The 17718-nt window shown below is 46.8% G+C and overlaps 1 pseudogene; it reads left to right on the top strand.

The window, feature by feature from the left end:
* LOC105005532 overlaps window positions 1-11491 on the top strand; it is a 106183-nt pseudogene extending 94692 nt beyond the window's left edge.
* Window positions 11492-17718: the final 6227 nt, after the last annotated feature.

The raw sequence follows: 17718 nt of genomic DNA, 5'->3' as shown, positions 1-17718 counted from the left end.
AGAGGCTTTTGAGTTCCTCTTCACTTTCTGCCATAAGGGTGGTGTCATCTGCATATCTGAGGTTATTGTTATTTCTCCCGGCAATCTTGATTCCAGCTTGTGTTTCTTCCAGTCCAGTGTTTCTCATGATGTACTCTGCATAGAAGTTAAACAAACAGGGTGACAATATACAGCCTTGATGTACTCCTTTTCCTATTTGGAACCATTCTGTTGTTCCATGTCCAGTTCTAACTCTTGCTTCCTGACCTGCATACAAATTTCTCAAGAGGCAGGTCAGGTGGTCTGGTATTCCCATCTCTTTCAGAATTTTCCACAGTTTATTGTGATCCACACAGTCAAAGGCTTTGGCATAGTCAATAAAGCAGAAATAGATGTTTTTCTGGAACTCTCTTGCTTTCTCCATGATCCAGCCAATGTTGGCCCATAGGGTTAGGGTGGGGAATAAGTGGAACAGGAAGCTACCAGCACACCTTAGCTGTGGTCATCAGTACCCTTCAGCACTTACAGCACTAAGTAAATACCCACGGATAGGTGGTCAGGAGACAGGGAATTGGTCATTGCACTAACACAATACTGGCAACTCCCTACCTTTTCCTCAACTCCTTACTTTTGAATAATTTTGTAAAGTATTTCTATACATATTATTTCATTCAGTTTATAAAAGCCCTTCAGCTCACTTTAACCCACAGTTGGGTGGTGATTCGTGAAACATGTGACTCCAGGCTAGTGCCTCATCAGGTCCACAGGGGAAAGCCAGGATTGGAGACATCTGGGCAGAGAGAAGGAGGGGAGGGGAGAGAAGTCGGAGTGGCTTGTGAGCTTTATCTAAGCCATTGGTTCCTGTCCTTTTCCAGCTGGTGATGTTGTTCATGGTGTTTTTAGTGACGCAACAAAAGCTATGAATACTCACCCCGAAAATTGGACAAGCTTACATTTCATAGATTTTATGCTACCAGAGCTGCTCTAGATCTTTGCTCAAAACCTATGACCCCACCTTTAGTAGGAATTAACATAAATCTTAAGTTAAAGGGTTCAGATATTATAAAGGAAGCTACAAACAAACAATAATGAGATGGAGACTTTCTTAGCAGTCCAGTGGTTAAGACTCTGTGCTTCCAAAACAGGGGATGCACAGGGTTCCCCAATACCTGGTTGCTGAACTAAGATCCTGAGTGCTACATGGTGTGGCAAAAAAAAAAAAAAGAAACTAAATGGAACTAGCCAGGACCAAGATGGCAGGAATGTGACCTTCAACAGATGCTGAGTCTCATTATACACTTCATTCATTTTACTTCATTAGTAAATAAATGGCACACCTATTAGTGACCAGGACTGACAGTAAAGACCAAAAGGGATAAAAAGAGGATGGCATCCACTGCCTGGAAAGAAGCCTGGTCCCTTTCCCAGTAGACTAATGCACCTGCCTCCCCATCACTAGCCTCATTCCTCCTGCCTTTGTCTTTTTCCAGATGGGCAAGAAGTTGAGCTGTAAACTTAGTTTCTGCTTCTCCTTTCTTTGGCCACCGAATAAAGCTTGTACTGCCTCAATCTTGGTTATTAGCCTACTTAAACCTGAGGCAGAGAGCCTTGGTCAGCCTAGGGCCTGAGCCGGGGCCACAGGATTTAATTCAGAAACATCTACACAGAGTCATAGTGAGATCTGTGACAAGTTATAATTTTGCATCCCCTTCAAATCCATTTTTAACAAATATTTATTTAATATTTATTAGCAGTAGCAGAGAGAAACAAATTTTATATTAATAAACTTACTGCTCCTCTTTGTGCTTGAGTTTAGAATTTACTCGTATACATGCAGTTTTCTGAACTTCTTAAATTCCCTTGAAAGTTAGTGAAATAAATGACTTCTGATGGCCAGCACAACTCTGTGATTTATTCTACCTACTGCAAATGTCTGCTGATTGGTCACCATGCAAAAACACTCAACAGAAAGAACCCCAGTGAGGAATGTTCTGTTTTTTTCTCTGGAGTCTGAGACAAAGGGCGGTTGAAGTTTTTCCAGTCAGGCATCTTTCCGAACCCTCCAGTTCCACTTGACAACACGTGATAGATGAATAACACCTCAGTACCTGCTGACCTACTCACCTCGTTGTCCGTATTTGGGTTCAGGGCCCAGGTTAAGACATGTGGACCAGACAGCCTGTGTTTAAACACCAAGAAGGTCGTTAGTAGATCTTTGTAGGCACGAATACCTCGCCCATCACCTGAAGTTCATTGTGATGGGAAAATGAAGAGAGGTCAGGAGACTTGAGACTCTGAAAGCCAAAGAGCGAGAAACAATTAGGCGTCCACGGAAGCTCTGAGAGGGACACTTAAGTCAAGTGAGGCTCCCTGCGCCTCCATGATTGTCTGCAAAGCTGACATCCTTGACGGGTCTGAGTGGCTCCCACCTGCCAGCCCGGCCCCTGACTCTGGTTCTGAGTACTGGGTCCGGTCACAGGCCCTTTAAGGCCAAAGTGGGAGAGGCCAAGGGGATTGTGAAGTACAGTATTCTCACCTCAGCTCTATTGGGGTGGCAGTGTCAGGGGCACCGGAAGTAACTCTTAGACTTCCGGCCGGCCAGACTCCATTTCCGGCCTGCAGAGGCGGGCCCTGGGTGGGCCAGCTGGCAGAGCAGGGGGACTTTTCGCGTTAGTTTTCAGAGCCAGGAATCCACGGGTCTAATGTCATGAAGATTTGGTTCATCCCCAAAACACAGGGTGGTGCTTGTCAGCAAGTCTGCACCACAGAGGACGCTTTGTGTAGGCGACTGGCTCAACTGAGGGCCGGGGCCTCTCTGGCGGCTTTTGCTGATGCTGTGCAACTCCGTGCTGGGAGCCAGCGGGCAGGAAAGGCCGGCTTCCAGGCTGCTCCCCCGTCCCACCCCTGCTAACCCCGGGCTGGGTTGGCAGCAGCAGTTTAGCAGTGCGTACTGGAAGGGCATCATGCCTCAGAGGACAATATGGTGTTCTGCAGAGGTGGTTCTCCAAGCGGGGTCCTCCTGGCAGAGGTAGCTGCAGCGACTGGGAACTTGTAAGAAATGCACAGTCACAGGCCTCGGTCGCTTTGGGGGCGGGGCTGGTGGCCTAAACCCTCCAGGGGATTGTGCTATGTACTCAAGTTTGAGGATCACTGCGTCACGCGCTAACCTGCCTTCTCACACCCACTGTGGGGGCTTGGGGGAGGGCGGGGTGCAGCTCCTGAGCAGACAATGGTCCAGCCAACCATTCAGGCTTGGGTATCAGCACGGGGAAGCCAGGCCGGAGGCTTCTCTGTGACCTCCTGCACTGCCCACAGCAGCCGCAGGTAGGCCTCAGGAGTGAAGGTTTTGATCCCCGGGAGAGGTCTGGTCCCTGGCTCCTGAGCGGGGCTGAGGGGGCCAGGTGACCCCACACTCAGCCTTCGCCTTTGGGGGCACCAGGGTTCTGTACACATGAGTGAGGCGCTTCAGAGCAGGAGGCCAGGGTTATAAAATGTCGGAAACCAAGGTTGCTACCCCCATCCCTTCTAATGACCTACTTGGTGGTGGTGGTGGTGGTTTAGTCGCTAAGTTGTGTTCGATTCCTGCAACCCCATGGACTGTAGCCCGCCATGCTCTTCTGTCCTTAAGATTTCCCAGGCAAGAATACTGGAGTGGGTTGCCATTTCCTCCTCCAGGGGATCTTCCAACCCAGTGACCAAACCCTTCTCTCCTGTATTTCAGGACTTTTTACAGCTGAGCCACCAGGCAAAAGGCATGGGGAGGTATCTTGCCATTTTGTGTGGGATTCAGGTTCCTTGTTGAAGACCAGGCTGTGCCTAAACATAGAGGCAGCCCATGCTTTCTCCTCCGTGCCAGGGGAATAGCACCCGTGGCAAAGCGGGCTCTGTTAGCTCACGTTTCTACCTTGCAGAGAGAGGCTCAGCATGCAGAGGCATCTCTGGGGCTACCCCAGCCCAGGGATCTCAGTCCTGGGAGCCTGGAGCCTGCAGAGAGACAGGAGGGGCCTTGAAGTGGCCTCCTGAGAGCCCACCTCATCCTTCTGCTGGCATTGCCTGCACTTGAGAAGTGAGGGCACAGGAATCAAGAGAGGACAAAATGCAGATTCTTTGAGCAGTCTATTTCATTTTGACCCTCTATTACTGGAACACACATTCCTTAGTGTACAGAATTCAACAAATTTGTGGGAGAGTCCAAAATAAAAGCACAACCAATCAATACACAACTCCCCACATAAAGCTCTACAGCTCACCAATTTTCACTTTTAAATATCTACTTGGCCAGGGCACAATGCTGCCTTTGCACTGTGGCGTAGTGTGCAAACCCTGGAGTCAGACTTCCTGGGTTTATAGCCCAGCTCTCCCACTTACCTGCTGGCTGCCTTAAGCAGCTTACTTAGCCTTTCTATTTTCAGTTTCTCCCTCTGCAAAATGGGAATATTTATAACAATAGCTACTTGTAAGGAGCATTATAACAATTAAATGAGTTAATATACACACAATGTTTAGCACAGTAGTTGGCATATAGTTATATGTGTGCTATATGAGTGTTAAGTAAGATTTCAAAGAAAGCTCTGGTGGCTTTGTGACTAAACTGCTTGGCTTGGCTGAACTACATTTCCCAGAATTCCCTTCCCTGTATATTTTGGTTGGGGTTGGCCAAAAGAGAGATAGGAGTGATTTGAAGGGTGGAAGTGAAGTGGCCACCAATTTGTAACTCAGTGTGTGCACTCATCTGATGAGTGGGATTCCCTGGTGCTCAGAGGGTAAAGCGTCTGCTTGCAATGTGGGAGACCTGAGTTCAATCCGTGGGTCGGGAAGATCCCCTGGAGAAGGAAATGGCAACCCACTCCAGTATTCTCGCCTGGAGAATCCCATGGATGAAGGAGCCTGGTGGGCTACAGTCCACGGGGTCACAAAGAATCGGACATGACTGAGCGGCTTAACTTTCACTTTCATCTAATCAGCAGCTCCCGCTCCACTTTTAGCCTCTCTAGCTCCTGGGGGCCAGGTGTGTGTTTGGCAGACACCCACATCACAGCAAAGGGTCAAGGTGACAAAAACAGGCACCGGTGTCACTCTGTCCTGCCTGTGGGGCTTAACTCGTGCTGTGGTTCCACCTTGTCCCTGCTCTTCCCGCTTCACCCCCATCTTCCCTTCCCAACTGCCTGCCCGCAGGACTTCAAGCTGATTCATGAGTTCCAGAAACAGTGAACATGGAAAATAAGAGTGGAAAGTCATCAAATAGCAGAAAATAATTTTCTCAAGCTGAAGGGCATAGATGTTCAGAGTAAAATATTTATAATATTAATATTTATTTGTATGTATGCAAATATACATATATAGCATATATAAATGTATAGTAAATATTATATTTGTAACAAGAAATATTTAATGTATAATATACAAGCATATTTATAATATACAAGTAATATACAATTGAAAAGAAAGTACCAAAAAATAAGAGAAAAGAAATAAGAAAGGAAAAAAATAACAATTCAGAGAAAGCAGATCTCAATAGCAACAAACATCTGAAAAGATGCCCAAAACTCACCAGGGATATGCAGATTAAAGTAATTTTATATCCACCACACTTGAAAAAATGAAAATAGCTGGAACACCTTTGATGACAGTGATGCAGAAAAATTGGGCTTCCCTCATAGCTCAGTCAGTAAAGAATCTCCTTGAAATGCAGGAGACCCGGGTTCAATTCCTGGGTCAGGAAGATCCACTGGAAAAGGAAATGACAACCTACTCCAGTATTCTTCCCTGGAGAATCCCATGGACAGAGGAGGCTGGTGGGCTACAGTTCATGGGGTGACAAGAGTCAGACACGACTGGGTGACTGAACCATGCAGAGCAAAAGGAACTCTCTTGCATTGTTTGTGGAATGGCGAATGGTTATAGGCATTTTGGAAAGCAACCTGACAACATCCATTACAATTTAAAAAAAAAAAAAAATCAAAGCTTTGACTCAGCAATTTCATTCCTGTGAATCTACCCTATAGAAGCTAAAGCACCCTAGGCTAATGTCCAAGGATGTTTATAGCCACATTATTTGTAATAGAAAAAACCTTGGGAGGCTTGGAGGTGAGAATGGATGAAGCAGAACAAATCCTGGGACATCACTGCTTCACAGGTCAGCCCCTGGGAGCTTGCACCTACCCTTCCTCTAGGCTGCACCCATATCTCTCCATTCCTCTATTCCGCCCCCACAGGACAGAGAGGCACAGGTAACTAACTTCTCCAGTTTGTCCCCGTGGCCAGAGGTGGAGGCCTCGCTGCTGCCCTGATCCCTTTCCTTTGTTGGTGTGACAGGAAGGAATGCATAATCTTGCATATGTCTCTCTGACCAGGGCAAGGCCGCTTTCCTTCTACTAAAGCACTTAACTTCTCTTAAGGCAAGACGTAGCCCCTTTTCCTCTTTGAGGTTTTCTCTCCACTGACTCCACATTCTCAGCCATGGTTCCCAATGGTGGTGCAGCAATACAGCCAGTAAGTATCCATGCAATAGGTCCACATGGTCCTCAGTATGCACCCAACCTATGTCTGTATCCACACACCCACCTGTCCGTCAGAGCTCCCTCAAGTTGGGCTAGGTTGCCTCAACCTGTATCTTTCAAGAACTTGGAAGCTCCGTGGAGGCCAGAACCCTGCCATGGGCACCATCTTGTCGTCAGGGTCCAGGTTGGTGTCTGCTGGGGGAGATTTCGATGGATGCAAACCTTTAACACCTGTTCCTGCCCATCCCCTAACGGGGTAGCTTTTGTGATGCAGAACCAAGAGAGAGAGGACAAGCTGGAAGAAAAGGACACAGGTCTTAGTAGAGTGGCTGAGTCAATTTATAGAACAAAGAGATGCAAAGTAAGAAGCAGAAAAAGAAGAAAAAAGCCACCTGTGCTTGAGTCTTGTTTCAGATGCTGGAGATTCTGGAGGAAGTGTGGGACCATGAGAGCCAGGGAACAGAGGAGCTCAGAGACACATTTGTTATTGTTGTTTAGTCACTAAATCATGTCCGACTCTTCTACAACCCCATGGACTGTAGCTTGCCAGGCTCCTCTGTCCATGGGGATTTTCCAAGCAAGATTACTAGAGTGGGTTGCCATGCCCTCCTCCAGGGGATCATCCCAACCCAGGATTGCTATGGATTATTCCCCTGAGTGTTCCTGAGCCACCCAAGTAAGATCAGAATTTCTTTAAATTACTGTCACAGTCAGAGGATGCTTTTTTGAATGAAACTCCATGTAGGACCAAAACATAAACCTCAGGTGGAGTATTGGACTAACAAGGAGTCAGAAACAAGATTGCCTCCAGGGAGTTTAATGATGAAGCAAGATTGTAATGGCTGCCTACAAACTAGACAGAATCACCCTGAAGGAGAATGACTTGGTTTCAGCTGGGAAGCTAGGAGCGAGCTGCCTGAAGGCATTCACACATCCAAGTGAAAAATGTGCAAAATCCGAGCAAGCCCAGTGATGTAAGTGTCTGCAGGTGGGTGCCTTGGCCCACACAGTGAGTTCCCCATCTGTCTGCAGGGGCTGCAGAGCCTGGGAACATCTGCAGTGAGGATCACTAGCTCTCTATCATCTCGGAGCCCATGTCTAGCAGGCAGCTTCCTGGTTTGTAATCTAATTTTCCATGTGCTTGCATCTTCAAGCCTCAAGGGAGAGAAGGTGCCAGCGAGTGCTCACCTGCACCTGATCTGCTTGATAGCTCTTCTTTTCACCCACTTACTTGTGTTTTTTGTGTGGCAGATACCTGGCATCCACTCAGCCTGGGGTAACTGACAATTGAATTTCTTAACCTGCACATCAGGGGCCAGACTTGGGATATGGGACCAGGCCATGGAGCTGCCACATGCCAGGGACCCATCTGAGGGCCAGTGGCCCTCCCAAGGTAAATCCTTCCTGCCCTAAAAAATCTTCCCACAAGGTCTTCTTTGTGTGCAGTCAAAATGAATACAAAGACAATTTGTATTCTAGTACAGCCCAGAGCTGGGTGCAAGTTCTAGATTGCTGGTTTCACGAGCTTCAGGAAGTTTTTAAATCTCCCAAGCCTTAGTTTCCTTTTCTGAAAAGAGGATAACAATAGTACCTATCAAACGTTACTGAGAAGAGCAAAGGAGATGATGGGCACAAGTAGCTTAGCATAGCACTTGACACATGGTTAGCACTCAGTATCAAGTGATTATTACTTAACCCATTGAGCCTGAGTCTGTATTGTTTAGAACAATAACAGAACAACTTAAACCTTCTATGAAAGATATTTGTTTCACATAGTATCACATCTAGAGGGAGGACAGCTCCAGGTTTGATGCAGTATGGCTTACCAGCATCATTAAGGACTCAGGTTCTGTTTGTCTTATCATCATCTTGTTGCCTCATGGTTACAAGATGGCTGCCATGGTGCTAACAACAGTGATACAGCAGGAAGAAAGGATATGAGCAAAAAGATATGAGCCTTTGCTTTTTTATTCAAGGAGAAATTTTATTCAAGGATAATCAGAACAGATCAAATGCTGGATGTAGCCCTGGAGCAGAGTCTTGGAAGCCCCTTCAATGCCAGAAGTAACCTTGTAGATGCTGGATTATGAAGAGACGCAAGGGAAGAGAAGACCAGGGGAACAGTATTTACCACCTGGTACAGAAGTATTTCACTAGTTTAATAACTAGTACCACCATTCTGACATATCCTATTAAACATCTGTTCTGCTGTGTCTTATTGGCCAGACTGGGCTGTACACCCACTCCTAGGCCAATCACTGCACAAGGAACCAAGCTGCCACACCTGATTTGAACTAATCATGATTCATTCCCAGGGATAAGAGAAATGTCCACCTGCTAACTGAGTACAGTTGCGTCTGTTAGAAGGCACTTATTCAGTTGTTCATCTGACAAACACTTACTGAGCCCTGCATGCTGGGCACAGCATGAAGGATGGGGGAGGTGTGGCACAGGGAACATGAATGGTGGGTAAGTACCTACCACAGTTTTGTTTTGTTTTTAATTTATTCTTTATCAAAGGGTAGCTGGCATATCATATTTATAAGTTTCAGGCATACAATACAGTGATTGTAACCAACTTTTAAAGGTTATATTCCATTTATAATTATTATAAAATATTTTCTATTTCCCGGTGTTGTACAATATGTTTTTGTTTTTTATTGTAGTTGATTTACAATGTTTCAGGTATACAGCGAAGTGACTCAGTTATGTTTATTTATTCTCTTTCAGATTCTTTCACATTATAGGTTCTTACAAAATATGAATAGTTCCCTGTGCTACAAGTAGGTCCTTATTGTTTATGTACAGTAGTGCATACCTGTTAACCCCAAATTTCCAATTTATCCCTCCCCTCACTTGTTTTGTTTTTTCAATCAACCAAAATCCATAGTTCACATTGGAATTTATTCTTTGTGTTGTACATTCTATGGGTTTTGACAAATGCATAATGATGTATATTCACCAGTATAACATCAGACAGAGTATATTAGCTCTATCCATTCATCCTTCACTCCTCCATAACCCCTGGCTTGTTATCGTCTCCAGAGTTTTGCCTTTTCCAGAACGTCCTATAGTTGGAATCATGCAGCACGCATGTAGTCTTTTCAGATTGGCTTTCACTTAGCAAAACGCAATTAATTTCCATGTCTTTTTGTGGCTTGATAGCTCATTTCTTTTTACTATTAAGTCATCTGGCTACGTGATAGGTGATCCATTCACCTTTTGCAGGACATTGCCACAATTTTTTTAACCTGTAAAATGGTGACAATCATATTAATGTCTACCTCATGGAGTTATTATTCGGATTAAACAGGAGGATATTGGTGCTTAACAAACGGTTTCTCAAACAAGATATTCAGCTAAAGACACCATCATTTGCCCCACAGGCTTGCCCTTTGGTGGTTCTGTTACTTGCTTTTAGGCAGAATAACACTTAAATCATCTCAGGCCAGTGAAAATTCAGCCTAACACTCCTGGCTTCCCAGGCAGGAGAGACCACCACCTCCCCAACTAGCCCATTCTGTGTCTCCAGCCTCCACTGAGAACACAGGTTTTTATGTGGACAGTGTTGCTGGAAACGTGAACTGATTGCTTTTCTTTACTTTCCTGGGGAAACTTTATTTTTAAACAAATTGTTCCTTTCAGAACAAGGCTTGGATCTTACTGTTTAGTCATTTTATTCCAAGGTGGATACAACAGTTTACCTCAACTCGCCCCAGGATTTGTGGGTGCTCACCACAGCGCCTGCAGCCAGCCTGACTCATTAGCTGGCATTATTCATCCCTCCTTCTGGAACATTGTCAGTGGCACCAATGCCCAGTGACTGCACGGACCCTCTGCTCTGTAGGAAGAATAGGATTAAATAAGAACCCTTCTGTGAGCCATCCTTTAGTCATCTGGTCTCATCCAGACTTGCCTCTCTGTCACTGAGTCAAAATAGAGCATTTCTGATTCAATCCACTTCCCAGGGAGGGAGATTCTATTTGATCCCCAAATGAAACTCATGATTCTGTTAAAAGCCAGCTCTGCTTTGTGAATCATGTTTCTAGAAGCCCTGAGCTTGGTTGTAAGCATTGTTATCAGCCTGACTTGGGAAGACAGCCTGGGGTCCAGGCCCAAGTGTTCAAGACGTCCTGTGGGTGGTTTTTGTGCATGACCAGATGCAGACTCCCCCTCCTCTTCCTAGGCTCCCCAAGTCTGGAGGAAGGGGAGGGGCTGGCCTGGAGGAAGGGGAGGGTCTGGCCTGGAGCTGCTGTGGTTGCTCAGGCCCAGAAACATTCTTTGCATCCTGCCTACTCTGCCCTCTCCCACTGGCCCTGATCAGACCACTGGTCCAAGCTGCCTAGATAGTCTCCATGTCAAATGGGCTGTCCTACAATTACCCTAGACAAAGGGAGGCCCATGGGGGAGGGTCTGGTCATGGAACAGAGACCAAACTGCCAATCAGCAGAGTCTGAGCCCCGGGCACAATTCTCTGTGGCTGAAAGGAGAATGCAGACAGATTCCTCTTCTCTGGTTCTGCACTGGACCAGAGAAGATTCCTTCTCTTCTCTGGTTCTGCACTGGCCTCTGGAAATTTCCCCTTTCGCCTATAGAGCATGTTCTTTAATCATGCCATGTGGATGTTGGAATTCATTCCAACCCCTGGTGCAGCACAGATTCAATAAACTGGGCTTAACACTAGATGATACAATATATGAGGATGACGATATAAAAGAAGCCATAAGAAGGCTTCCTGAGAACCTTTATAACTACAGAGTGTTTCTCATTAAGAGAGCACTGGACCTGGGCATGAGGCAGCAGATCCTGCCTAAAGAGCGGTGGACAGAGTATGAGGAGGATAAATTCTACTTGAACTATATCTGAAAGAGGTTATTCAGGAAAGAAAAGAGAGAGAAGAATGGGCAAAGAAATAATTTAGTAGTCTAAATCTGTGGATACAGCTGTTCTCAAGTATTTTTATGAAGTTGGTTAAACCTGAAATGTACAATGTAGAACTATTTGGGCTGTAAATGTATTACTTTAAATAAATATTTTAATTATTGCTGGAAAAAAAGTGGGGCCCAAGGGGCTCACCTGGCTTGGCACTGTCTGAGCTTGGCAGAACAATACACAGGTTGTGCTCCAGGACAGGGACCGCAGCCCCTGCACTTTCCTTTTTTTTTTTTTTTCAGGGACTCTGAGTGGGGTCAGAATAGCACCCGGTGAGCATGTGACAATGCAGGCTTCTGCAATCCTGAGAATGGTCTGGACGACAGAGAAAGGCTTCTTGGAAGTGCACACTGATGCTGATAGCAGCCAGGAACCCCTCAGTGGGGTGAGCACAGCCCTACTCCTAGAGGAGGGGGAGCCCCCGTTTCAGCCAGCTCAGCACCCAGCAACCTGGAGTTCGCACCTGGTCACTCAGCAGAAAACCCTGTCTCTTTTCACATAATGCTGTTACCCAGTGGGCTTGAAGGCAGGTCTTATTAACCTGACTTTCAGACTGGGTAGCTGAGGCACAGATGCTTAGTCACTTGGCAGGTATATGCATAAGGCTGGAATGTAAACCTAAAGTTACCTGACTATGGAGCCTTATGCCTCCCCCATCCCCCTTTTTTCACCTGCTGAGCTGCTTTACAAAACCAGTGTGATTGGCTAACTATGAAGGATGATCAACAGCTCTTCAGGATTAAAAAAAAAGTCAAAAGTCAAAATGCATTCTCTTCAGAAGTCAAGAGGGACAGGCCCTCTGATACAAGAAAATGAATGAGTGAGTGAATGAGTAAGTGAGTGGCTGAATGAGTGAATGTATTCCCTTTATTATAAATAGAACCATCTTCCACAGCCTCCTTGCATACTCTGTCCTCTCTCACACCCAGATACGCAGCTCAGGAGGAAGTTCTGGCAGTCCCCTTCCTGAGGTATGGGCCAGCCCCTCCCTTCCTTGGGCAGAACTGGGTGAGCCCTGAAGAGGGAGTTGGAAACCTGGGTTCTGATCCCAGGACAAGTTCCAGAGACTTTCAGAGCTTCCGGTGCCTCTGCTCTAAGATGGGACAGGAAGTACCCCCCTACCCACACCCCCAGAGGTGATATGAGTCTGGGTTGAGGTGAAGTGCCTGAAAGCAGCTTGCCAAGCATGAGGTGTGGCCTCAGGGGAGTGGGGGGAGGACAGCTTTGAAACAATGGTGGTTCTACAGCTCTTCTCAGCCAGCGACCCTGCTCTGTGCCAGGGCTGGACACCCAGTCCTTATCCTCCAAGCATAGGGGCACTCTATAGTTTGACCCACGTGTACCTTTGTCTCACTTTCTCCCTCTCTTCCTATTCTGATCCTGCTAAATTACTCCTATGCAGTTAGGAATTTTATAGATCATTCAGAAATGCAAAAATGGAAGTTTTTTTCCTATAACTGAACTTAACTTTGCTTGTATCTTCATTTGGGGGCCCAGAGAGAAATTCATAACCTGAATGATTTCTTGCTTTCCCTCAGCTGGTACAGATTTGTCTTCTTTCTCAGAGATGGGAAAACTGCTCTCCCATCATCAAACTCCTCTTCCCCCATTTTCCTTACTCTGTGGTTGATGGCAGAGGCTGGGAAACTTTTTCATTTATTAAATGTTGTTGGTTCTGTGGAACATTCTGTCTCTGTGGTGACAACTCAACTCTGCCACTGCAGCAGGAAAACACCTGTTCAATATGTGGAGGAAAGGGTGTGGCTGTGCATGAATAAAGTTTTATTCACAAAAACGTGCGACAGGCCCTGTTTGCTGATCCTGGATTCATAGTATAAACTCTGTGATCTCAGTCTTGGCGACTTTAGCTTTTGATACTCAGAGCCAGGCTTTTAAAACCCACAAGAGCCTTTTCTCTCTGAGCCCTGGTTCTTGCATTAGGAAGTCACAGCTTTTAAGGTCATTACTTCTCTGCCTGCTATTTAGGAAAGTCTCCTGAAAGGTCAGAAGCCAGGAACTTGACAATCTGTTCTTTAAGGTTCTACCCTTTCTCCCCTGAAATCTGCTACCTGAGTGGTAGCAGGGGGGACCCTGGAATAATGCATAGGAGAAAGAAAATTCTTGTTATCTCAAACTTTATCTCATGATAGCATGCGTGTTTGTGCTAAGTCGCTTCAGTCATGTCCAACTCTATAACTCTATGGACTGTAGCCTGCTAGGCTCTTCTGTCCCTGGGATTCTCCAGGCAAGAACACTGGAGTGGGTTTCCATGCCCTCCTCCATGAGGATCTTCCTGACCCAGGGATTGAACCAGCATCTCTTATATCTCCTGCACTAGTAGGCGGATTCTTTCCCACTAGCGCCACCTGGGAAGTCCATCTCATGATAGCAGTGGTTTGCAAAGTGTGGTCCCAGGCCAGCAGCACCAGCATGGTTAGAATGGCAAATTCTTGCACCCTAACATACATCTATGAAATCAGAAACTGCGTGGGGCAGGTACTCCACGCTTTCCCAGCCCCTGCTGGTAGTTCTGCTGCATGCCAAGGTTCAGGAGCCCTGCACTGCAGTGGTGCCTCCTGGACCTTGTTTTTTCATCATATTTTTGCTCCTATTTCCTCCTCCTGCATGCTGCTCATGGGTCTCTGCCACCCTCCTCTGAGCCATTCCACCTCTAAAATTTGTTTGAATGTGGTCTAGTTCCTTGTGACATGTCCCAAAGTAACTTCATTGCCGTTAACTTCTTTAACTTTTTGCATGTTAAAGTGTTGCCTCTGTAAGGGACCAAAAAGCATTTTATAAATAAGAATTGGGTTTTAAATATCTTTTGGGCTTCCCAGGTGGCTCAGTGGTGAAGAATCTGCCTGCAGTGCAGGAGATCCGGGTTCAATCCCTGGGTCAGGAAGATCCCCTGGAGACAGGAATGGCAACCCACTCAAGTATTCTTGCCTGGGAAATCCCATGGACACAGGAACCTGATGGGCTACAGGACACAAGTTAGTGACTAAGCAACTACAACTTAAACATCTTTGCAGCTCTTCACATCCCCTAGAGAACTTCCTGTCGCTGGACAGTTTCCTGGAAGGGATTCTGAGAATGGAACTTAAAGTCTGTGGCATTTGGAGGCAGTGGCCTGAGGGGAGTCTTGTAAGCGATTAGGGGAAGCTGGGAGTAGAGAAGGGAAAATGCTGTTCAAGGCTGTGGCTCACGTCTATGCAAGCCGTGATTTTGAGGACCGTGAACCACACCCGATTTGAGGCAAGGGGTTTGCATCCTGTACTCCCTGTCAGGCAGTCATGGGCTATGGGCGTGGTTTCCTGGATGGGGGTAGGGGGCACCTAATGGCCAAGACCACTTCAGAGATGGTGGCAGCTAGGAGCCGTCTGCAGCCACCGCACGTGGCAGCTGAGGGGTGAGTGCCCTGACCTGGGCAAGGGGATGTGAGCAGGGATTGCACACTGTCCCTGTATACAGTGGTGATGAGTGTGGACTCTGGGGTGTGGAAGGGGGAAACGGACCCTCTGGAACCACTGAGAAGCAGGAGGAAAAGTTGCCGCCCCAAGCACCACAACCTTCCTTGAATAAGTGCAATTTTTGTGTTTCATCTCACGGATGAGTCATCTCCCACTTTCGTCCCCTCAGCCTCCCCGAAGTCCAAGTCAACCCAAGGCGTCTCCAGATGGCTCACCCACGACGAGGTCCTCTTTGATTGTTCTGGGAGGATTAATTAGTCACCACCGCGAGTATGAAGACCCAATCCAGAGGCAACGTGGCAGAAAACCAGAGAGGGAGGGAGATCCTTGCCTGAGGATGAGGCGAGCACAGAAGGGCCCGAGAAGCACACAGATGGCGTGTCATTCAAGAGCTCTTCTGAGAAACGCCAGCGTAGGTTGGCCCAGGCGTGTTAAACAGAGCAGCTCAATGACTCACGGTCCTGGCTGCCCACCAGAAGCACCTGAGGGTCTTAAAATGCTGATACCCGGGCCCCGCCCTTGAGGTTTGGGTGTGAGTGGTGCCTCAGAGCCGGGGTTGGGGAGCAGGTCAGCATTTCTCTTTTTTAAAGCTCCCTGGATGATTCCAATGTACATTTAAGAGTTGAAGAGCACTGCTGTAAGGCTTGCAGTTTATTTGAATTTGCAGTCAAGGTTTATCACTTTCTCCCCAAGTATTTATCTAGCTGCCCAGTCCTGTGTTTGGCACCACAGAGAAACCAAAGAATTGTGAAACTGGAGGGGGCCATGGACCTGGGGCGGCAGAAGGTACGGGCTCCAGCTCCAACTCTGCCACTTCCCAGCTGGATGACTTTGGGGAAGGCACTTGGTCATTTGGTTCTCAGGTTCCTCACCTCTGGAAAACTGGGATAAGGGCTCAAAGACCTGAAAAGGAGAAAACCAAGGGTTAATGCCTTCTTCAGCTCCTAAACCAAAGCAGAATTCACAATAAGAACTGTTAACCCTTTTCAGAACTCACTGAATGAAACGTCACAGAATTCTCCTTCCTGTTGGAGCAGTAAGAATCTACCAGGTGACATGGGTTTCCAGAGCTTCTCCCCGCCCTCCAGTGATTCTGCCGCTGCTCACCAAGTCAACTCCAAGGAGCTCCATGGCCCTGACTCTGATTCCTTCCTATGCGCTCTGATCATGTTGTTAGGCTCTTCTCATATACCTTCCGCCTCCCCAACCCTTAAGCTTCAAGGCACATCCCTTCTCCTCTAAATCGTCTCTGGGAATTAATTCTCCTACTCTCCCACCTCTGAATCCCTTTCCATCAGCAGAGATAATGAGCACTTCATTGTTCCTTCATTCCCCCGGCCTTGTTTTCCCCACAACATTGGGACTCTGCAAGGGTCTGCAGAGCATGTGTCTAATCTTTCTATTACACTCTCCACTACTTACATGTGCCAGGCATGGCTAGGTGCTGCACTTGTTAGTTGCTCAGTCGTGTCCAACTCTTTGTGACCCCATGAACTGTAGCCCACCAGGCTCCTCTGTCCACGGACTTTCCCAGGCAAGAATACTGGAGTGGGCTGCCATTCCCTTCTCCAGGGGTTTCTCCCGACCGAGGGATCAAACCCAGGTCTCCTGCATTGCAGGCAGATTTGTTACTGTTTGAGTGACCAGGGATCCCCTAGGTGCTTCACTTACATCATTTCTAATCTTCAGAGCAACCTGGAGAGTAAGTGCTGTTACTCAGATGAAGAACTGAGGCTCCAAAAGGCGGCATAACTTCTCTGAGGTCCTGGTGTAGGAGTCAGGGTTCAACCCTAGACTTGCTCAGCTCTCAGGCCTGTCTGTTGCCACCTCTCTACATTGTCTGTGTAGTAGAACGTTGGTCAAATGGTGGATTTAAATATCCATGAGTAAATCCAAGTAACACATGTATAAATGACACCTTAAGGGACAAGCGGGGAAATCCTTTTGGATTCATCTTCTCTGAACAGAAATTGACATATCTGCCCAATGCAGCCTGAACATCTGCTCGATGTGATTAATGTGTGAATTCAGTTTGATGGACTACGTCCAAGCTGACATATAGATTATAAATTCTTCAGAGGAGTGGCATTATGAAACAGAAAGAGAGCAGGAAGGACTAAGGTCAAAGGTCCCAAGTTCTAATCCTATCACCTTCGCTGTTAATTTGCTGTGTGACCTTGAGCAATCACACAGCCTCTCTGGGCTTCCATTATTCTGTACATAACAGGAAAGAGTGAGATGCCCTTAGTGGTTTCCAGGCCTGGTTTTGAGAGGCAGAACCCTCGTGGTTCAAGTGTTTTGACTGCAGTGAAAAGACAAGACTCATCCTTAGGTACCCCCATGTCCCCTTCCAGAAAATGTCAGAGGTAATGCCTGGGGACTTGTTTGAAATGCACTGGGCTGGAAGATGTTCCCTCAGCACCCCTGCTCTAAGTCCTCTGGTCCTGTCTCTTGTTTATCCTAGACAAGCTCTCCAAGCAGTACTTTCTGCACTAGGGGCTTACTGAAGGCTTTTACATGATGAGTGGGAATTGTTCCTGGATCTTGTCCACCAGGCACATCTCCCTAAGTGCATTGCTACTTCCTCCTCCCTGACTTTCTTTGCATCTTATCATTGATTAGTTCTACTTGGCAAGTTTGTCCTAATTTCCAAACCTCTTTTCCCAGCTCTTCTTTCCTTATAGGATGAGCTGGACTTGAGGGCAATGAAGCACATGGCCACTGGGGATTCTAGAAAAGAGAGGACTTCCCAAAGTATGCATTTTTGTGATTTCCACAACTCTTCTCTACCAGAGCCCTTGGGCTGTCTCACTCAGCCCTGAGCTAGGAAAGTGATG

Source organism: Bison bison, unplaced genomic scaffold, assembly GCF_000754665.1.
Source record: "Bison bison bison isolate TAMUID 2011002044 unplaced genomic scaffold, Bison_UMD1.0 scf7180017864491, whole genome shotgun sequence".
Lineage (NCBI taxonomy): Eukaryota > Metazoa > Chordata > Mammalia > Artiodactyla > Bovidae > Bison > Bison bison.
This window is presented reverse-complemented; position numbering and strand designations above follow the sequence as displayed.